The sequence below is a fragment of the Lissotriton helveticus genome, chromosome 3_1 (genome assembly GCF_964261635.1).
Source record: "Lissotriton helveticus chromosome 3_1, aLisHel1.1, whole genome shotgun sequence".
Taxonomy (NCBI): Eukaryota; Metazoa; Chordata; class Amphibia; order Caudata; family Salamandridae; genus Lissotriton; species Lissotriton helveticus.
The window spans coordinates 117,517,733-117,541,069 of record NC_136061.1 but is presented as its reverse complement, the minus strand read 5'-3'; the positions used below and the strand labels follow the sequence as shown (position 1 = coordinate 117,541,069).

At 46.9% G+C, this 23,337-nt stretch overlaps 1 protein-coding gene across 6 annotated transcripts in view; it reads left to right on the top strand.

Moving 5' to 3' along the window:
- CCNB1IP1 (cyclin B1 interacting protein 1) overlaps window positions 1-23,337 on the top strand; it is a 347,622-nt gene that overhangs the window by 223,225 nt on the left and 101,060 nt on the right. Inside the window, exon 4 of one of the 6 annotated variants that reach the window (XR_013608569.1) lies at window positions 19,681-19,799. The exons of the other annotated variants lie outside the window; for them this stretch is intronic. The gene's annotated coding sequence lies outside the window, so the exon portion shown is untranslated. The remainder of the gene's footprint in view (window positions 1-19,680; window positions 19,800-23,337) is intronic. 6 annotated transcript variants of the gene reach the window in all.

Here is a 23,337-nt window from a genome sequence, read left to right as displayed (position 1 = left end):
CGCTAGGTTTGTCATCTAATAACAAATTAAAAATGTCCTGCTTGTGTTTGGGTAGGGAGCGGCAGTTGATGTTGTAGAACAAAAAATTCTCGCCAATAGGACGGGGCTGTTTGAGACGCTTTCTATGTCTGGATCTACGAGGGGGATAGGGTTGGAAGGACAAAATTGTAAAACTGCAATAAGGGCAGGTAGCTTTCCCTGTGAGTGGGATTTCAAGTAAAGTGCAATTGTCATGTGCAATGGGTCACAGTGCTTTAAGCTGGTCGGGTGATATTACTGCATAAGCCTTGCCTGGGAGACAGAGTCCTCGGCCCCGTGCCCCGTCCTGGCCCGGACGGGCACAGACGGGCTAGTCTTAGGCGTGTCTTCGGCGCGGGCGCTGCGCGTGTTAGGTGTCATCAGTGTTATGTAGAGGCCGTGCTAGCGATCAGCACCGCCTCCCCACTCTAAACCAATCACTGCCCGGCACCGGTAGGGAACCCGGAAGAAAGGTAGCGCCCTGCACCCTCCACTACAAACAAGCCTAGCGCTTGCGGTGGACCGGGGTAGCAGGGGCGGCAAGGATCGCCACAGAGAGGTCAGTAGAGTGCAATAAAGTTTTAAAAGTCAAAGTGCATCCGTGCAGTTTAAAAACATAAATTCACATACAATTATTAAAAGATCTTGGTCGCGCTTAGTGCAATTTTTAGTGTTAAATGTATTTTATTGAGCCAAGAAGCGTAGTAAAGCATCGCATTACAAAGTACATGTAACAGGTAGACCAATCGAAAACGACAAGCAAGCGTCCGTTCAGCGCGCTGTGAGAGATGGCAAAGGAGATGGCCTCCCGAGAAGAGCGGTGTGATGCTCAGAAGGCAAATGGCAGGCAATGTTAGCAATTTATAAATCAATCCACACAGAAGCGAAGTCAGCATCCAGGTCGCGCTATGAGCAATTAATGCACGTATCTTTAGGGAAGAAAGCCAGATTCACTGGGGCTTTGTAGAGGCCGTGCTAGCGATCAGCACCGCCTCCCCCACTCTAAACCAATCATTGCCCGGCACCGGTAGGGAACCCGGAAGAAAGGTAGCGCCCTGCACCCTCCACTACAAACAAGCCTAGTGCTTGCGGTGGACCGGGGTAGCAGGGGCGGCAAGGATCGCCACAGAGATTTCAGTAGAGTGCAATAAAGTTTTAAAAGTCAAAGTGCATCCGTGCAGTTTAAAAACATAATTCACGTACAATTATTAAAAGATCTTGGTCGCGCTTAGTGCAATTTTTAAATCAATCCACACAGAGGCGAAGTCAGCATCCAGGTCGCGCTATGAGCAATGAATGCGCGTGTCTTTAGGGAAGAAAGCCAGATTCACTGGGGCTTTGTAGAGGCCGTGCTAGCGATCAGCACCGCCTCCCCCACTGTAAACCAATCACTGCCCGGCACCGGTAGGGAACCCGGAAGAAAGGTAGCGCCCTGCACCCTCCACTACAAACCAGCCTAGCTCTTGCGGTGGCTTGGGTAGCAGGGGCGGCAAGGATCGCCACAGAGAGGTCAGTAGAGTGCAATAAAGTTTTAAAAGTCAAAGTGCATCCGTGCAGTTTAAAAACATAAATTCACGTACAATTATTAAAAGATCTTGGTCGCGCTTAGTGCAATTTTTAAATCAATCCACACAGAGGCGAAGTCAGCATCCAGGTCGCGCTATGAGCAATGAATGCGCGTGTCCTTAATTTGGTTGCTCAAATTGGAGTATTTACCTACAAAAACAACCTTATTTAAGGGTTCCTTCTTTCTTTCTGACTTGTTAATCAGAGCATCTCGGTCATAGAACCTCGCTCTCTTCAATGAATGGGATAAAAGTTTCTTAGGATAACCTCTTTCTTTGAACTTCTTTTTTAGGATCTCTGCATGTTTATAGAAATCATTCAGGTCTGAACAATTTCTCCTAAGTCGGAGAAACTGGCTAAAGGGGATACTCTCCCTCTGTGTTTTAAGATCAAAACTAGAGAAATTAAGGAGGGTATTCTTAGCCATTGGTTTTGTAAAAAACTCAACCTTCAGCACTCCATTCATTTCCTTAATTGAAATATCTAAGAAATCAACCCTAGAATCACTGTAATACGATGTGAATCTACGGTTGGGATCACCTAAATTTAACCAGATTAAAAACTCCTCTAGATGCTCAACTGAGCCTTCCCATATAAAGAAAATGTCATCAATGTAGCGGTACCAGCCCGCTGCATTCTCAAAAAAGGGTGCCAATTCATTATGAATATGTTTAGCCTCAAATTGTCCAACATAGAGGCAGGCCAGACTAGGGGCACAGGTAGCCCCCATGCTGGTCCCCTTCAATTGCTTAAAATACTCATCTTTAAATAGAAAAACATTATTCATCAAGATGAGTCTCACACATCTCACTATAAAATATTTATTTGCCCCTCCCAGGTCCTGATTTTCAAGGATATCCTCAATCACATTAACCGTATCCTCCTGAGGGATATTCGTATAGAGAGACTCAATGTCTAGGGCAACCAGACATTGAGTCTCCCTACAGAACACTTTTCCCTCAATGAGGGAAATAATATGTGCAGAGTCCCTCACATAAGACTTGAGACCGCACACAATCGGTCTCAAAAAGTGATCCGCATATTTGCTGTTAGGCTCAAGAAGGGAGTCAATACTACTAACTATAGGTCTCATTGGTGGATCAGTGCTGTGTTTATGCACCTTGGGGAGACCATATATGGCCGGGATTCTGGGTTCCTGATTGTTGAGAAATTTGAATTCATCTTCACAAATCCAATTGGACTCTTGGCCTCCACAAGGAGAGCCATACACTCCCTAGATATCACAGACATACTGCTGGCCTTAGTACTTATAATGTTCTTTAACATCTAGCAGTTTATACATTCTCTCTTCATAGTCTGAGGTATTAAATACTACCACCCCACCGCCCTTATCAGCAGGTTTAATAGTAAGGGACCTATCTTCTTTTAACAAATTAAGAGCCTGTCTCTCTTCCCTGTTTATATTGTAGGTACCAGGCCTATTCACGTTATCAAGAATACTCTGAATACCACTCTCTACAGCTGTTTCAAATGCTTCTATGTTTCTTCCAACCATAGCCAACGTTGGTGTAAATGATGACTTTTGTTTTAGACCTGATAAGTTCTCTCGCTCTCTAGTATCTCTATTCTCAAAAAATCTCCTAAGCCTGACTTTCCTAAAGAAAGAACGCATATCCTTTTCTAGTTTGAATTTATCTACACCAGTGGAGGGCACAAAACTAAAACCTCTACTTAAAATCCTAATTTCCATCTCACAAAGTATTTTACTAGACAAATTAATTACTGGTACTCTGTCGGTCGCCAGTAGCGTTTGTTCCTTATCCTCATATATTGCAGTGCAGGGCCCCAGTTGAACTGACCTCTCCCCATATTCCCATTGAATGGCTGGGCTCTCCTCGGGTGTGGGTCTAAAAAGCCCCATGATCTCTCATATTAGTTCTCCCTACAGTGTCCTCCCACAGATAGCCTTTGTGGGACCCGGCCCCTAGTGCAGCCAGTAGTACTGCCTGTCTTCCCTGCAGCCCACGTCCCATACTCACACAATCACTGCAGTTCCCATACAGTCCTTACCCCTCACCCTAGAGTCCTGTGTGCCCAACAGAGCCCCTGTGCCTACCAGCGCATCGTGGTGCCCACCACATCCACTGTCTTCCCTGCAGCCTTGGTGCACCCTCAGCTACCCGGGCCACCCACAAACTACCACTCTAATCCCTGCCCTCTCCTCAGCCTGCAGACTTATCTACCACATACAGTCCCAAGTACCCCATGTGCAGCTCCAGAACACCCCAAATGCAGCCCAAGCACCCCCACCCCCCCGCCACAACCCGACAGCATCAGTCCCGAGCCTTCTCCTGTAGATGTGCAGCACCGGCCACCCCACAGTGCAGCTCCAGTACTCTGCAGCTCCATTTCGGCACTATGCCACCTTCTGCAGGCTCTCGACACCCCATTGTGCAACAGGGCATTTCTCTCACCCCGCCCTCCCCCTCACACTCCTCCACGTCCCACACACACACAACCCCTGCAAAGCATTCCCTTTATAGCTGTTACCAGTCAAAAAGGGCCATACAGGTCAGGGGTCGGCCTTCTCTCCTACCACCACTAAACACGTTTTCCTTTTCCACTGCAAATGCCACTGTGATAGTGGGAGACACAAGGGATACACCTAGGGGCGTGCGGCTGGGGGTGGAAGCCGACTTGCTACGGAGCATGGGTCAAGGAAGGCCTAACTATGCAGAGCTGCAATAACGGGACAATAGCAAACAGAGAGTAGTTCCACGGCGTCAGCCACGTGCACTGACGTCGCCCTTTATTTATACTCCCCCGGCCATAGCCTGGCCCAGCGAGTGATTGCTGCAACAAAGTATTGCAGTGGCCGGATGGCTCACTACATCCCATCTATCCCACGAAACATGTGAGGATACAACCAAACTGAAACTCCACATTTAACACTATAATCATTACAGTCCAACAACCTTATTTACCCAGCACCTGACGCTGCACCTTCTTTCTTCAGCATAGGAAGTCTCTTAGTCGTGTGCTGGGTTTGGGGTTTCCCCTCAATGCGTAATGCTGGCTGCTACGGCTTTCGGCCGACGATTTATTCCCTGGGCTTGTCGTCGCCCTGGTGTCTGCCTATAAGTCACTCTGGTATCCTTCGTACATTTCTCCTGAGGCATTCGGACATTCCCCTCTTTCCTCTGATCCGGGGTTTTCCTCCTCCAGCTCAGGATCTCCAGCACTCGCCACCGGTTCAGGCGCTTTCTTGAACCATGACATATTGTGTGATATCTGTTGTGTGCCTCATTTCCCCGTCACCATTGAACCTTTAACCTGCACCACTTTCCACAGTTCCCTTTCGAATGGTGTCCTGAACTTGGATCCGGGGTGACGATCCTTGACCACCACGTAGTCGCCCTTCTGTATGGCTCACGGTCAGGCTCCCCTTTTCTTACTGGCCTTGTCATTGTTGTGTTGCCGCCTGTCCTGGGTACTCTCAGAGTCAAAGGCTGCCGGGACCCTGCAGATCACTGGTAGGAATACTGTCTCTCACCACTCGCTTCATGAGTAGGTCACTGATTGCGCACTTGGTGGTGCAGTGAGGGGTGTTGCGGTACATTCTTAGGAATTGGTGTAAGCAGTTCTCCAGATTTTCCTCCTGATCCATGCCAATCCTTAGTGTCTTATTCAGAGTCTGCATGAACCTTTCGACATCGCCATTAGCCTGCGGCCACTGTGGGGTTACTCGGCAGTGCCAAATTTCATATCTGCCCAGGTACTCTTTGAAGTCTTGCCCATGGAACGGTGGCCCATTGTCTGTCCGTATCTCTTCCGGCATTCCCAACAAAGTGAACACTTTTTCCAAAACCGTCTGAATACAGTCAAAGGCTGTGGCTGTGACTACCTCCATTACTGGGATCTTGGAATGACTGTCGACCATCACCACAAAAAGCTGCCAAAATCCATGCTCACTTGGCCCCACAGCACTTTGCTGGGCCCCTCCGTGATGACAGGCGCTAAGGGCGGATTGGCTCCTGTTATCAAACAAGCATGGCACCCTCACACTATCCGGTCGACCCCTGGGAACCACACTTTAGAACGCAGCTGGGCCTTGGTCTTCTCTACTCCCTGGCAATGTTCCCTCTAATTTTTTTCCTCTGTGTGCGGCAGAGTGAGGTCTCTGTGCGCTCCAGCCACAGCAATGTGCGCCAAGAACCTTACAGCGTGTGTGGGTGCAGCGACAGGGGTTTTGACACTGGAGTTCCTGCTTGATTGTGCAGATAAATGACCTAGGTACTGGAAAGGAGGAGGCCTGTTTGATGGGGCAGGCAGGGCCGGACTGGAAACCCAAAAAAGTAGCGCTAGTAATTTTGCTGCACTGGCTCCCACCCACCAGAGGTGGGGTGGAGGGAGGTGGGGGTGCCAAGTGTCAAGCACTACTGCTTAAACCCGGTCCCCAGCATAGGTGCTTTTGTTACCGAGGGCCCATATTGCAGCATCACTGCAAAACTGCCCCCAGTAACAAAACTGCCCCCCACTGCTACAAAACTGACCCCCAGCCTTCCAGGCAAATGCCTTATGTCTGCTAAGGCCAGTCCAGCCAGGAGGGTGGCCTTCGTGTTGGTGACTGCTGTACAATGGTTGTGTCATGTTCGAAATGAAAAAGTGCAACGCAGAGCATCTGCAACCTCGACAAAGCTACACTAATATATATTAGGAAAACGGGGCAACCAGCCTCATTCCACAGTGCCAGTGAACCTCTTCTTTACTAACTAACTACACAGCGGCGGCTCAGGAACATCTTAAGGACTATGAGCGCCCTCGGCCAAACGTATTTTGGGGCCTCTGTGCGGATCAACTTTGAAGTTATGATCCAGTTTCGCGTGTCCTTTTGGCCAGATCACAAACAGTGCACAGACACACTGGTTCAAATTCCAAATGTGTTTATAGTTAATATTCAGGGATAGTGATGTATTTTTTAAATATTGTAACACCGTAGAAACCCACTAATACTACTGCAAATAATCACTGTGACATCCTCCCATTTCTCATATCCGAGATCTTGTTTGAATCTAAAATAAACTCATTTGTCAAACAATGTCTATAATAAAATCTCACACATTACCCAGATTAAAAATAAATGAAAGTAGAATGCTATTTGCAATAATCTGTTTAAGAATTATTTAAGGTCATCAGGGCAAGCCCGGTTGGGGGTCACTCTACTTGAGCCATCTGGGTGTTCTGGGCTTTAGCAAGCCATGGTCTACAATTGCAAGTCTCGCTTAACCATTGGTGCAACTTTCAAGCCTGTGAGTGACCAATTATAAGTGGCATTTGCTACATTTGAGGCCTCTCTAACCTCCAGAGGGGGCTGGTGTAAGTTGCCACCACATGGGAACCTTCCTGTCCTAGCCAAGATTACTGCTGAGAATCTCCATGACCCTGATGCTCTGCTCCTTGATGAACAGCCTGTCTGTATCATCAATGCATCCTTCACCTGGGAGGCCTTTGAGATCCCTGTGTGTATACAAGACCTTGCCTAACAAGGATCGGTCACGTGCACTCCCTCCATTGCATCCCTTTCTATGCGGATCTGCAACCTTCATTATCTCATAACTCGGAGAAGTTATCAGTTATTGGCACAGGGCTGAAGCCTTGCAGTGCCACCTTGCGCTATGGCAACCTCTAGATATGAGACCATGTTTATAGTTGACGTAAGCTAGTGACAGTAATGTACCCAGTGTGATGGAAAACTGCTAAAGGAACAAGCTATTTTGCTAGTTGAGGTGCCCACCTCTAGTTTGCAGAGACAGGCTCTTGCAAGGCTGACGTGCTGAAGTACTTCCACTGTGCAGACTAACTGCTGTCCACAGTGCATGCGTGATGTCACAGGGTTCCAAACATGGGACCCCATGTTTGCTAACTATGATAGGGTCAGGCCAACCATGCAGATTGACGCATGCATTCCTTGCACTATTGATCCTATCTAAAGTGTGGGCTTGTTTTTGTGTTGTACTCTTTGACATGTCCAGGACTTTATGGTTCTGCCTGTGGTGCACAATTGCTGATGTATGGTCCTGTCCGCTGTAAACACGCTATGTTATGTGCCCTACGCTCCCATCTGCAGATAGGCTTCATATGGTCTCTTCTTTGAAGGGAATGGAATGATGTGGTCTCGCTTAGAGTGCACACTTGGTCTTTGGAGCAGCAACTGTGCAAACCACAGCCACATACACAGTACAAGATTCCTTCAGGTGTAGTCTATAGTACAGGCATCAGCGACAGCGTAACTTGAGAGGGATGGGGCAGCTTTTTTTAGTTTGTCCCGTCACTGTAACATCAACATAGGAGACCCTGCAGCTAAAAACATGGGGGTGAACATGGCAGAGAGTAGCAAGGCTGAAGCAGGTTGAGTAAAATCTAGGTTGCACCTCCATATAGTAAAATACATGTCTACCATGGTGCAGGTAAATGTGGCCTGTGCTGTCAGCTTATGTATAAATGGTACTCTTAGTATCAATAAATACGATTAATTACTAAAACTATACAACACTGCCACATTCTCATTGTGTCTTTCATTTATGCAATCTATCATTGATTAATGCGTTTTTCTAGAGTGGAAATAAGATACAATGCAATAGCTAATTAATCTAAAATGTTACAAGAGTTGTCCTGTTTATTACTCATTACTTTCCTCCCCACGCCCCGATCTCAAATCAGAAAACCTATATACAATCTAATGCAAAATCAAGTCGGGACATCACTTATTTGGTTTCAGATACTGCTCCCAGATTTGGACACATTCTTCATGTCTCCCCTCCTAGGTTTGTAGTCTGGTTATGTTCATAACACAATCTTCCCGCAGCCACGCTCTATTAACAAAAAGCATGCTGCAAGTCTAGAAGCAGGACGTGTGCCTTTAGAATCACTAGCATATATCAGTGATTGTAAAAGCACACGTTATGTTTTTAGGCTTGCTGCATGCCTTTTGTTGATAGAGGGCGGCAGATTACATGCGTTTTGGAAAGTTTTCATGTTATTTGCAGAGCCCGACATACTGATGCACGGGACTGCTTTAACATGAAAACTTTTAAAAAGGCACACAATCTGCCACGCTCTATTAACAAAAGGTGTGCAGCAAGCCAAAAAGCACCATGTGTGCTTTACAGTTCGTTCGTTTGCGCTGGTTGCATGTCCTCTCTTAAAAGAGCACGGCTGAGAACTGATTGAGGACCATTGTGAAAATATTCCTGTTAATTGTAGCACCGTCGTGCGCTGCAATTAACATAAATATTTTCACAATGGCCCTCAATCAGCTCTCAGCCACGCTCCATTAAGGGAAGACCTGCATCAAGCCCAAAAGAATGACGTGTAAAGCACACATCATGCTTTTTGACTTGCTGCATTTCTTCTCTTAATGGAGCGCGGCTGCGGCCTGATTGTGGGCCATTGTGAAAATATTTATGTTAAATGCAGCGCACGATGGTGCTGCAATTAACAGGAATATTTTCACAATGGTCCACAAACAGCCCCCAGCTGCGCTCCATTGAGAAGGAAAAACTGCAGCAAGTACAGGAGCCACCAGAAGCCGTACATTAACATTTTTAACGCCGCTCCTATTCTGAAAGCGGCGGCGTGAATGCTCTCCTAAGATGTGCTGTGGATGCGTGCTCCACACGCAGCACTGCGCACTCGGGGGAATCAGACATGGGCGCCCGCGCGGGCGCGCACGTTACTGGGAACACTGCTCCCTGGTGGCCTTGATGAGCTAGCTCAACCGTTCTTCTCCGGAGCCTTGCTGGAATCACCAATCGGGTGCCTCTCAGAACCAGCCCCTGGTCAGACTCACTGAGTTCTTCTCCACACCTCCATATATTTTCCCAGTACTCTCGAACTTCCTCTGTCAACTTACCGGCCCCTTGCAGGAACCACTTCCATCTGTGGTCTCTGAGAGTTCGCTTCACTGCCTGTAAACACTCATCTTGCCCAGTGGCTTCCAAGATCTCCTCGATCGTCAACAACTGTGGTCATGCTTCCTCCACAATCTGTTGCATGAATGATTCGGTACCTGCGTCCACTTCCCCCTTGTTTCCGGAGCTTGGTGCCAGAGGATGTCTTGACAGGTAGTTGGCACCAGGACGGTACTCCACGTCAAACCGGTAATGTTCAATCTGTACAACCCAGCATTCTATCCTGGGAGGTCCATTCTGGGCTGTGCCTGTGAATAGGGGAACTAGAGGTTTGTGATCCGTCATCACCGTGATAGTGTGCGCACACAGATAAATATCAAAATACTGGCATGCCCACCGAATGGCTAGCGCCTCTCGCTCGATTTGCGCATATCTCGTCTCCAACGCCGTGAGTGCTCTGTTGTGTAGGCGACAGGCACTCAGTCCCCTTGCCCGTTCTTCTGGAGCTGAAGATACTCCGAAGCTCAGGCGTTTAAAATGGCGGAGGCCCACGCCTGTCAAAAACGTTGTTATGTATGGACACTTCTCCGCTAGTACCAGTTGATGGTAACCTGAATTCAATTCCACTTTGGAGTACCATTGCGTTGATGTCCGCTACTATTTCATCTATAGCTGGAGTGATGTGTCTCTCTCGGCGTATCGCCTTGTTGGGTAGCCTCATGTTCACACACAATCTGATAGCTCTGGGCTGTTTGGGTGTGGGCACTATCACTAGTGGTGACACCCACTTGGTGGGTTTTGACACTTTTTCGATCACGCCCTTTTTCTCCAGACGCTCCAATTCCGCCTCTACCAAAGGCCGAAGGTGAAAAAGTACTCTCCGATGTCAGAGTGCTATCGGCTTGACGGTTTCATTGATGTGAAGTTGTACCTCTACTGCCTTCAGACATCCCAGTCCTCAGAAGAGCTTGGGGAATTCGGCCAATACCACCTCCACTAAGCCCTAAGTCTTCGGCACTGTGGCAACTTAGCAGCGATCCTGCTCTGCCGCAAGTGACATAGCATCGGGTGCAGGTTGCCCTGGCCCTCTGTTTGACTACCACATCGATGACTTCTTGCAATGGGATTGGTGTGTGACCTCCATAAGTAAGTATCTTTGCGGTGGTTGGCATTAAACGCGGCAGGGGTTGTAATACACTGTACTGTGCTACATCCAGTACGTTTACCGACGCCCCCGTATGGATGAGTGTCTGTATGCAGTTGTTTCCGATCCATACCTAGCACAATGGCGGCGGTCTCCTGTTGAAGTTAACTCCTCTGATATTTGACACTACAAACACGTTGTCCTTGTCCTCATCTGTGGCCACTGTCAGTTTCTTACATATGCTGTCTAGTTCATCTACCTAATGAACATTCCTCATACTTCTCTGGGGTCGTGCCTCTTTTGGCCAACTCGCTCCGGCTCTTGCTGCCACTTGGCATACCTTCGCATAGTGTCCATATTTATTACACTTGAGGCACTGTCGCCCCTGCGCCGGGCATCCTGTTTGGGAGTGCTGCGTCAACCCGCAGTTCCTGCATCCCTGCTTGTTCTGCCATTCTTCTGTTCCGGGACTGGCACCTGCCCCTCTGGTGTACGTTTTCCGGATGGCATCCACTCTCTCCTCCTTGATAGGAGCAGGGTACAAAGGTTGAGTGGCCCCACACTTCTTTGCCAATGCCACCTCCATCTCACCTGCGCGGACGTCTGCCAGCTCGTACGACCTTCCCAGGAGTAAGATGTCGTCTAACGAGATCCCAGGCTGGCCTCATATCAGCTTGCGCAACTCCAGTGACTTGCAGCCTACGATCAGTTACCCTCTTGTCTCGAACTGACGGTCAATCCCAATGCAAGTGTTCGTAGACGTGCGAAGATCATACCAATGGACTCATCCTCCTTTTGTTTGGCTTGGCGCAGCTTGACGTGTTCGAAGTCTGGATTGACCTGTGGGTCAAAATGCCGATTTAAAGCCCTCACAGCTTTTTCATAGTCATTTCCGTCCCCTGTATCTGGCAAGTCTTGGAACAAGTCATATAGTTAATCTCTCTCCATCAGGAGCATGGTGGACCACTTGACGGCATTATCTGTTTCTCTCGTGGCCACAAAGTAATTCTCAAGCTGACCTTACCACTTTTGCCACTGAGGCGCCACCATAGCCGGGTCTGCAAGTTGGCTAAACTCCAGGAGTGCCTTCACTGCCATCCTCCCAGGACTGCTCCCCACAGCACCTGCATCCTGGGTGTGGTCATCGTAATCCAGGCTCCACAGCTGCCTCACAATCAGTGGTTTCTTCTGCGCACCTCTTCTCCCCCGGACGCCACACGCTGCTGCCAACTGCCTGTCCTGGGTCCGCAGGTACAATGGTGTCACCCCCGCTGGTACAGGCCTCTGAGCTCTAGTCTTTTGCTGGGAATCTCTTCTTAACTTCACGGTGTCCCCTTCCTCAGCTGATCTTCTGCCCCACCACACTGCAGCACTTCTGCCATACGCTCCTGTATTGCCTTACTTCCTTGCAGATGCACTTCGTGTACCCGCTCCTTCTCTGCCCTGCTACTAGGCCCCCAGGGCAGGGTGGCGCTTCATGCGCTCACTCGAGCGCTCCAACCGCGTCCGCCGCACCGCGCGCAAGCGTGCCTCTTCTACGGCCGCACACGCACCTCTCTTATGCCGATCAGCCGTCTCGCCAACACGCGGCCTCTCCGCTCAGCAGCGCCTCTTCCTCTCACACACAGTGCGCTCGCACGCCTTACCGCGCTGTCCACGTTTCACCGCAGCGGGTGCACCTCGACATGCCTCACCACGCTGGCCCGCTCCACACCTCCTGCGCCGCCACCGAAGCATGTTGCGGTCGGCGGGCGCGGTGTCGCATGGGTGGGGGTCATACAGCCCTCGTCACCAGTGTGATAGTGGGAGACACAAGGGGTACACAAGGGGTACACCTATGGGTGTGCAGCTGGGGGTGGAAGCCGACTTGCTACGGAGCTGTCGTCAAGGAAGGCCTGACTATGCAGAGCCGCAATAACCGGACAACAGCACACCAAGAGTAGTTCCGCTGCGTTAGCCACGTGCGCTGACGTCGCCCTTTTATTTATATTACCCGGCCCGAGCCCGGCCCATCTTTGAGAATTATATTACAAACCGGCTCCATTTTAAGATAATATTTTGCAACTGCATCGAAATTGTTGTTCTCTGTTAAAATGTACATTTATTTCAGATAATTTGTTTGAGATTTACTTTTCTTTCTAATATTCCCTCCATTGCTCATTGTACCTTAAATCTAGCACTAACCCGTACCATAATCTTAACTGTGTCCTACAGTTTAACTTAACTCAAACTATCCATGGCCCTACATCAGTTGGTAACCCAGACCATATACATAACCCTGCTCCTGTCCCACATCTAACCCTAGCTTTCTCCCATAACCCGGACCTAACACTCCCCTAGCCCTAACTTTCACCCTTAATCCTTAATCCTGCTCCTATTTCTCTCCACAACTATAGCTTTCACCTTTACATCAACTATATACCTAATCTTGCGTCTATCCCTCACAGTATCCCCAGCTTTCACTCTTAAATCAAACATATCACTCACCGTAACTTTAACCCTAAACAAAGACCTGCTCCAATGCCTCACGTAACCCTAGTTTTCACTTTTAATCCAAACCTTACACCCAATCCTGCCTCTAACACCACACAATTCCACTACTAATAATTCCAATATAACCCACATAATTGCAGTCCATACTACATACATTCACTACTCTCCAAACCAAAATACATAGGTAAGGAGAAGACTAGTCCCTCTCTGACCAGGCATCTTCCTTCTTTGTTGCTGCTGCTCAGAAAGATAAGTACTACCTTTCCAAGCTTAGTACCTTAACTTATGATTTAACGCTACCTATGGTGTATGCTGAATGCTTGAATGCTTAAGAGTTGATACCATGTTAATATGACGTTATTATTGTTATTATTAATTATGGGCACGTTTTTTGTCTGTTCTCGCATGATTTAATTACTTCTTATCAGTAATGCCCTATCAGCAGTGACTCTTACAGTCCAGCGGAAACTTCCCCTTCTCTCCGCTAATGACCCCACTCCGCTCTTATCCTAAATCGCTTTAGCCCTTAATGGGTTGCTCTACCGAGCGGAGATCGTTGTACGGCCTTCCCATACCAACATTCCCGACCGCGCCACCCCTTTCTCTCAAGCGGTGCCGTTTGAGCTTGGGATACGAACCGGGCAACCCCCCCCTTCCTCATAAGGGCCGTTTACTTTCAAAGGATCACACACGCTGAACTGAACAGCCTCGCGCTGCTCCCTACCTTCATTCCTCTCGCGCCGTCTCCGCGCACACATTACTCAAGCATGACCCGGCTTGGACGATGACGTGCTTTAGAGGAAAGCACCTTAGCGGGAGCCACGCACGCCGCAATCTGCGTGGCAACCATTTTGTACCCCTAACAACCATTCCCTTCGGCATTTCACGAGCGACAACGGCTTCTCCTCAACGACCTGCTATCTCTTTAGGACAACACCCTAACTCCGCGATTTTAATCGGTAACTTTTCCGATTAACTAGTTCTTTTCCCTCCATAAACGCTATACCAAAAAAAAAAAAAAAAAAAAAGGGGCAGAGGCATACCTACCTATTTACAAGGGAATACCTACCAAAGGGGCACAATTACTAACATGTCTACATCCCCGTCTCTAGACCAGAAGCTAGAGGAACTTGTCAATAAGGCCCTAGAGAAAGCCCTAGGCTCAATTGATGACGCCATCAACAAAAAATTGGACTCCCTTTCCAATTTACCCTCTACTAGTAAGACCAATGGGGTACCTAAAAGCAATAAAAAAAGGGCTATTATCACGACCCAGTACAAAAAGAGCGCAAAGAAGCTAAAGAGCTCTATCTCTACAGGCCCTAGGGGCGCTGACCAGACTGGTGCCTCGGGCACCCCAGATGGGCAAGATATAGGCCCAGAATTCCCTATCCACATCAACAGCGACGAAAGCTGTGATGAAGAAATTGAACTATCATGCTCATCAGGATTTAACACAGATGTGGAGGATGAGAACGCTAGACAAAGCGGAAGCTTAGAAGGAGCCTCTAAGGCCTCAGGTTCTAGCAGTATGCCTCTAGACCCATTCGGGGAAGAAATGTTTGATCCCCTCCTAATTAAACACCCACTCTCTCCAGAATGGACCCCCTCCCAACATATCGTTGACTACCTGTCATTCTGGCTCAGGAGGGAAATACCCCAAGAAGTCAGATCTAGACTCAGATCTGAATGCCCACGCCCATCCCTACCAAATAAGATCGCTATGACCCCAGAATTAGACCCTAAGGTTGTGGCCTTTATAGCCAAAAACAACAGGGACCCAAGGAAAGGTCTAGACAAAGGACTAAAATCATGTCAGGACCGCCTTCTTGATGTAATAGGACCCCTTACCAAAATATTCGAAATGACAGAATCGGCTTACGTAGGGAATAACCAAATCGATGTCAAGGAGCTACGAGAATGGGTGCAAAGAGCGATATGCCTGGTGGGCAATGCCAATACCGCCATCTCCACAGAAAGGAGAAAAGGAGTCCTATTCAAAATAGACCCTAAACTCATTGAACTAGCCAAGAAAGACGGAGGCGCTGACTCTCAAGGTCTCCTCTTTGGTGAGGACTTCATAAAAGAAATGGCCAAGTATGTGAGCGCCTTCAGCTCGATTCAAAAATCGCAAAAAGAGATTAAAAAAGTATTCAACGATAGAGTTTTTGCCAGGGCCGGGAGAATACGGGGTCGTTTCCCCGGCCGCGGAACTCAACCTTCGAGACCCTTCAATACCCGTGGAGGAAGATTCTCCAACAACTATGGCTCCCAGTTCTTTCCGCAAAGACAGAGAAACCGAGGACGCACCTTCAGAGGCGAACGGAGACAACGTTCCTTTTCCTCAGGTAAGAACCTTAAAAGACCATTCAGATACCCCTCCAAGGGTGGGAGGGAGACTACGCCAATTCGCTGGGAACTGGAACTTAGTAACACAGGACAGCTGGGTCTTAGATACAGTAAAGGGTTACAAAATAGACTTTCTGGGTATCCCCTTTCAAACACGTCGCCCCCACGAGATCACCTTCTCTCCCAAAGACCGAGACCTAGTCTCCAAAGAAGTACAAGAACTGTTACAAAAAGGGGCAATAACCGAAGCGGAAACAAGAGGCTTCCTCAGCAATGTTTTTCTAGTGGAGAAGAAGAACAAAGAACAGAGACCCGTAATAAACCTAAAAGACTTGAATCGTTGGGTAGTTTACCAACACTTCAAAATGGAGGGTATACACCTCCTGAGAGACATTTTACGGAAAGGGGACTGGCTCACGAGGTTAGACCTGAAAGACGCTTACTTAACAATCCCCATCTGGGAACCCCACCAGAAATTCCTCCAATTCACTTGGTTAGGAAAACTCTACCAGTTCTGCAGCCTCCCGTTCGGCCTATCGTCCGCCCCCTGGTGTTTCACCAAGGTACTACGCCCCGTAACCGCCTGGCTCAGGGGGAGAGGGGTAAGACTGATCATATACCTAGACGACATCCTTATAATGGCCCAATCGAAAGAGACCGCATCCCTCCACACCAACCTTACAATTCAAATTTTGGAACATCTGGGTTTCATCATAAATACCAAGAAATCTTGTGTTATTCCCAACCAACAAACAGAGTTCCTAGGCTTTACGGTAGACACTCTCAAGGCGGAACTGAAGTTACCCTCCGAAAAAGTCAGGAAAATGAGGAAGGAACTGAGGAAGGCTCTTGCGAAAAAGACCTTCCCCCTGAGAGTACTGGCAAGAATCGTTGGCCTCCTCTCCTCGACAATCCAAGCCATCTTCCCGGGACCCCTCCATTATCGGGCACTCCAAAGACTAAAGGCGAATGCTCTAAGATCGAACCATTCATATTCCCATATGATTTCCCTAGATCAGGAATCGAGGACGGAACTCCTTTGGTGGCTCAGGAATGCGGAAGCATGGAACGGCAGAGCCATTTTCGGGGAACAGCCGGATCTGATAATAGAATCAGATGCGAGCTTGGTAGGATGGGGAGCGAGATGTGGGAAATACTCCACAGGGGGTCGTTGGACCACTCAAGAAAAGAGATTGCATATCAACTGCTTAGAATTACTGGCAGGTTCATTTGCGATTCGCTGTTTTACACCCAAAACAGCGAAATGCTGTGTGACATTACGCATGGACAATGTTTCAGCAGTCCGTTACGTCAACAAGCTGGGCGGTCCACATTCCAAGGGCCTAACGGACCTTGCGAAGAGTTTTTGGGGATATTGCTTGAACAAAGGTATTTCGGTAGTAGCGGAACATATTCCGGGTCTGAGCAACGGTGTTGCAGACTGGTACTCCAGGAATTTCAAAGATTCGAGCAACTGGAGACTAGACAGACAAATTTTTCTGACTATTCAATCAATTTGGGGTCCTTTCAGGACAGACCTTTTTGCAGATCGCCTGAACACACAACTGAAGGAATTCTTCAGTTGGAGGCCGGACCCTCTAGCTCGGGAAGTAGATGCCTTTTTACAAGACTGGAAAGGTCTGAAACCTTATGCCTTCCCGCCGTTTGCCTTGCTTCCTCGACTTCTTCTTCATGCTCGACGCTACACCGAGACTATGACCGTGATAACTCCTCTCTGGAGGTCCCAAGCCTGGTTCCCAGTCGTCCTGGAAATGAGCATAGACTTCCCAATTCTAATACCCTCCTTCAGGGAAATACTCTCGGGCCCAGAGGGAGACGCCCATCCCCTCGTGGATCAGGGCCTTCTAACTCTGACGGCCTGGAGGATTTCAGGAGACAATGGCAAATCCCTGGGCTTTCGCCGAATGCTTTCAGACTCATTTCCGAGTCATGGGCTCAAGGTACAAGGAAAGCATATCGACTGGCATGGAACAAATGGGTTCGCTGGTGTCTTCAACGAGATCACGATCCCGTTTCAGTTGATCTAGTTCACGTTATCAACTACCTGTCTGAACTCTTTACTTCTGGACTCTCTTATAGAACCGTTAATGTCTATAGATCCGCAATTTCTGCAGGGCACTCCCTCATTGATGGTCTCTCCGTTGGACAGAACTTACTCACTAAGAAGATCATGAGAAGCATGAGAGTCATTAATCCTCCAACCGCTAAATATACCGCTCTTTGGGACGTAACACTGGTACTCCGAACCTTATCATCCTGGGGGGAGAACTCTTCCCTTTCTTTAAAACGTATCTCTTTCAAACTTACTGTTTTATTATGTCTGGTATCTTTCAGAAGAACCTCCGACGTCAAAGCTCTAGATATTTCTAGCAGATCCTTTCAACCAGAGGGTGTATGCTTCTACCTTAAGAGAAGAACTAAAACTTTATCTTCCTCTATCTTCTATCCTTTCTTTCCTCAGAATGAGAGACTCTGCGTAGTTAAATGCCTGAAAGAGTATGAGAGGAGGACTGCTAGTCTAAGATCAAATGAAACTCAGTTACTGATTTCTTTTAGATCTCCCCATAAAGGAGTTTCTTCTCCAACTCTAGCCAGATGGGTGAAAGGAGTTATGTGCGAAAGTGGTGTGAACACCTCTATATTTGGAGCGCATTCCCTTAGGGGCGCTTCTGCTTCTAAAGCCTATTTTCTTGGTGGTGGTTTGCAAGAAATCCTTAAGGCGGCAGACTGGTCTAATGATACTATGTTTAGATCTTGCTACTTTAGACCAATCTCTAATGTGATTGATAATGTTCTTAATGCACTTTGAACTTGCATAATATGGCCTCCGTGTCGTGCCATAAAATTTAGATTTTTCACAGCCTGCTGGGCAGAAAATCTGGATTTTATTAAGGACACGGAGGCTAATATTATCCCGCCTCTATTTCTTAATATGATTCGTAACCCACCCTTTTTTGTTTGAACAATATCTGGAAAATGTATTCTTCTTATTTCAGATTAATAACCTACTGGATTAGAAGCTGAAAATGTTATTCGTTGGAATTCTGATGCTGAAAGTTTATTTGTTGGAATCCTGTTCCTCAATCTTTTCTTCACGTTGATCACCTTTCTTCGCAGCCTGACAAGAAGGAAGATGCCTGGTCAGAGAGGGACTAGTCTTCTCCTTAGAATATTCACAAAGTTCTATTCCATTGTTGCTGCTGAGCTGTGGTAATAAAGGAGATTTGCATAATATTAGCCTCCGTGTCCTTAATAAAATCCAGATTTTCTGCCCAGCAGGCTGTGAAAAATCTAAATTTTCACTTTTAATCCAAACCTTACACCCAATCCTGCCTCTAACACCACACAATTCCACTACTAATAATTCCAATATAACCCACATAATTGCAGTCCATACTACATACATTCACTACTCTCCAAACCAAAATACATAGGTAAAATACATTGGGCCATATGTCTCAAGCTAAATTGCGATCGCAAACGCTGAAATTTGCAGAATTTCAGCTTTTGTGATTTCAATTTAGCCGTGTGCAATGTATCACACAAAAACTGACTCGCAAAATAAGGAATAGCAAAATTTGCAATTCCCTATTTTGCGAATGTATTTAAGGAATCGCAAATCGCGATTCCTTAAATGCAATGTAAGAAGCTCAAAAACGGTGTGATTAGGTCTTAAGGAATCGCAAATGAACACCAACTTCATGTTGGTGATAATTTGCGGTTTTCTTTAAAAAAAACACTTTTTTGAATTTTAAAAGTGCCATATGTCGCACATACATGCCCTTAGGGCATGTATCTGCACAAAATGTGCACACATGCATATTTCAGGTGTACAACAGGGTATCCTCTTGGCACCCTTGCAACTTTGAAATTGCATTCTCAATTTGCGATTCTCTAATTGCTAATCGCAAATTGAGAATGTCTTCCCATTCATTCCTATGGGCTTTCTAGCTCATAGGAATGATTGGGAAGGTATTCCTTATTTGCCAATCTCAATTTGCGATTCCAAATAAGGAATATGTAGGATTCGCAAAATATTTAGCAAATCCTACATACATTGCATTTTGCAATTCTCTAATTGCGATTCACAAAAAATCGAAATTCGTTTTTGATACAAATGGCCCATTGTCATTTACATTGCCAATACCTGTAACTCTTCCCAATGCAAGACCTTTTGCAAATGCTTGTTGATTCTTATGAGGAGTTTGTTCCTTCCAGGTTTGACAGGAATGAGAAGGAACAATGGAGATAAAATTCTCACATTCCTAAGTTAGTTAATGGTTTACATGCATCCTTTGAACTCAGAAGAGGAGAGGAATGGACATTGCGGAAAGCAGGTATTTGGAAATTAGCCAATTTAGTTGATTTAGACTTACATGGAATGACTTCTGGGTTCTAAGGTGGGATTTTTGTAGCAAAAATAGAAGCGGTAGTTTAAAACCTCTAGCTCATGTGCCTGTTCCACAACAGAGACCGTGATTGATCTGCCACCAGATAGGCTCTCCTTGAGTTTGGGTATCAGCATGTGGTCTGCCTCTTTTGCCCCACAGCGAAGTCGATAGACAACAAATGTACTCTTGTGTTATAAGGGGCCATGAAGTGCCCTATGGGCCATATATCTTGAATGTAAACCGCACAGGAGTATGGTGGGAAGGGGAGTCACATGATTGTGAGAGCCTTAGTGAAGGATTACATAGGTTGCCAAATTTTGTAGGCACTGAATATTAAGTATAAGATATTGACAGATAACAAAATAAGCACTATTGCCACAATTTAGTTTTGACTATTGCTGCCAAAATTTGTAAGGGAAATATAGATATTGGTAGCCTTCAGGATACTTAAAAGGAAGAAAATAACCAGTCGTACTTTGTTGCTCATTCCCATTATCAAAACCTGGGTGACCTGCCACCTAATAGCTGGATCGAAACCTAAGCCTAAAACTGTGAAAATTAGAGCTGTGTACCCAGTACTGCACAGACGTGTGCTATGTATAATATGCCTCCATAGCACATTTGAAGATGCTCACAAGTTCCCTATTTCTGTTGAACTGTGTGAATTGGATCCTGCTTCCATCATGCTGAGTGAATTCCTTACACGGTTGTCTGCTTGGATTCATTAGGCCAATTTATTATTCTTTCTCAACGGTTCTTTCACTCTTTCACTTTGATCAGCTAGTATATATCTTGTTGCAATGCTCTGGCGTTGACCAGTGTGCATTATGCTGTCAGCAGTTTGCACCAGCTGACTAGCACAGTCCCTGATTGGTGAGTTTTGAGAACAGTTCTACAGTGAACGCATGCTCTGTGTGTGCTACTGTCGATATAGTGTTTCTCTAGACTTGTATGCAGAGCAAGTATGCACTGATTCCTAAATCTTCAAAAATAAGAGTAAAGACTTATGTTAAGATCTTCGAACCTGGCTGTTGGACTAAGTAGCCTTTTTAGATATAGCCTACACAGCGCTTGCGCTACGCTTGAAAAATCAATTGTTTTTGATATGAACTTAAAAGGGACTTACATCCCGCCTACTATCTTTCCTGGCTTCTTATTGGTTCCTGTGCCTGCCCCTTACCTTTCCTCCATTTCCATTGGCTGTAGCATATGTTCCTGTATTTACCAATCCTTGTTCCTAGTCTGCTTCTCTTAACAGTATTTCGGCGGCAGGAAACTGATAACAACTGCTATGATGGAACTATATTTCCATAAAGTTTTGCCTTTTACTCTTGCAGCATATTTATATAATAATTTATCACTTGAGAGATAAAGTGAATTGCATAGAAACACATGATGTTGTGCGGCGACGCAGAGACTCAAACTAGGATCCGCAGCTCTCGAGTCAGAAGCTCTGGTCGCTGCGCCACATCCTCCACACTCCGATGTTATGTGTCAGGGAGCCTTTTCCTTCTCAATGATTGACAAAAACAGCTCTTTATTCATTACATAAGCAAAACTGATGCATTACCAATGCTTGTTGCTAGTGTGGTAGGAAAGCATCTTCTTCAACGACCCGTGTTAGGCAATCCTCACTGGCGCTGTGAGTAATCCTATGGAAGGTGAAAGTGCTTACTCACAAGACTATTTTCACCTAGTTCCATTCAACATGTTTGTAGGAAGGTAGGATCCTGCTGCATGGTTATCCCCACTTTTCCCTGGTGCTAAGCTATTTTTGACTAGTCTGACTGCAATCCTGCTAAACAGGACACCAGTCCCTCTGCTTTCTCCCTTAAATTGTTATGTTCAGTACTTGGGTACATCCCAGATTGGATACTGGGGTACCCTTATCAGTCCCTAGTATATGGTTCTAAGGTACCCAGGCCATTAGTACCCCAGAGGTCCCCCATGGGCTGAAGCATGTATTATGACACCCATGGGAGACCATTCAAACTGTAACTATCGGCCTGCCATTACCTCAATCCTTGACCAGTATTCTTCCTGACCATGTTCAAACACCAGCCTTTAGTGGGGATTTAGAACAGGATTATAAGGACATAACGCGGAATCTGAGTCAGGCGATTGACCAAATAGCACCTGAGAAATTACAAAAAGCAAAAGGAGTAGGAAAAGGTGCTCCATGGTTCACTCAGCTTCTGAGGGACCACAAAAAGAAGCTCCGCCAGCTAGAAAGGAGTTGGAGGAGAACAAAAGACGGGATAGATCGGGAACAATACAAAACCTCACTCAATTCATATAAAAAGCTGATTTTGGCAACAAAAGCAGAATTTTATGAAACCCGCATAAACCAGGCCGAGAATATTCAGAAAGAAACGTTTAAGATTTTTTACTGAGTTGAGTAAAAAACCAGAAACGACTGAAACAACAGTAAACGTTGACAGTTTTTAATGCTTTTTTCTTGAGAAGGTGGAGACTATCCTTTCCGAGATTAAGAACAGCACCCTGAATGGCTCTTTTACGTCACAGGAAGCTCAAATTTCCTTGGAAGCTTCTATTTCAAGGTTTCCTGAGATAGACTCTCTAAGTCTTGAGCAGCTCATGAATAAAACCAAGTCAGGCTCCCCGGCGGACCCGTGTCCCCCTAGGGTTTTTTGCCTGGCGCGTCCTATTCTAGAAGACCATATTATCTCTCTTCTTAACATCTCAATGGAGACTGGCCATTTACCATCGAGTCTCAAGGAGGCACGTGTTAAGCCTTTGCTGAAGAAGTCTGGAGCCGACCCGGCCATGTTAAAAAACTACAGGCCGATATCCCAACTGCCTTTTCTGTCCAAGGTTTTGGAGCAACATGTGCTGAAGTCCCTTTCCTTATTCCTGGAGTCACACCATCTACTCCAGGAGCGTCAGGCAGGGTTTCGTGGAGAAGTGTGGCTCAATGATTAGAGCGGCAGACCCTGATGCAGAGGTGTGGCCTGGGACCAGGGTTCAATTCCCGCCTCGGCAGGTCTTGGGCTCAATTTCCTCGGACCTGATAATTCTCGCCTCGGTGCCTATTCTAATCATGGGTCCCACTCTGCAACTCTGGGCAATAGCTTGCTTAATCTCCACAACGGCCCCAACAGCGCTGGGATGCCTGGCTGCACCTGGGGGGTGCCCAGGAGTGGACATTTCACAGGGAAGCCAGGAAGGGTTCCTAAGCGGTATACGGACAGCGCCGGGACACCTCCGGTGGAGGTAGATGTGCGCTTTACAAATGCCGGCATTTCATTTCATTTCATTTCGTGCACACCACAGCACCGAGTTGGTGATGCTCGCGGTGCTGGACGAGCTGAGAGGTATGGCTGACAGTAAGAAACCGAGCGCCCTGATACTTTTAGACCTATCGGCGGCGTTCGATACTGTCAGCCATTCCCTGCTACTGGGCAGACTGGCCACTTTTGGGATAAGGGTTTGGCCCATCAATGGCTCCAATCTTTTTTGACGG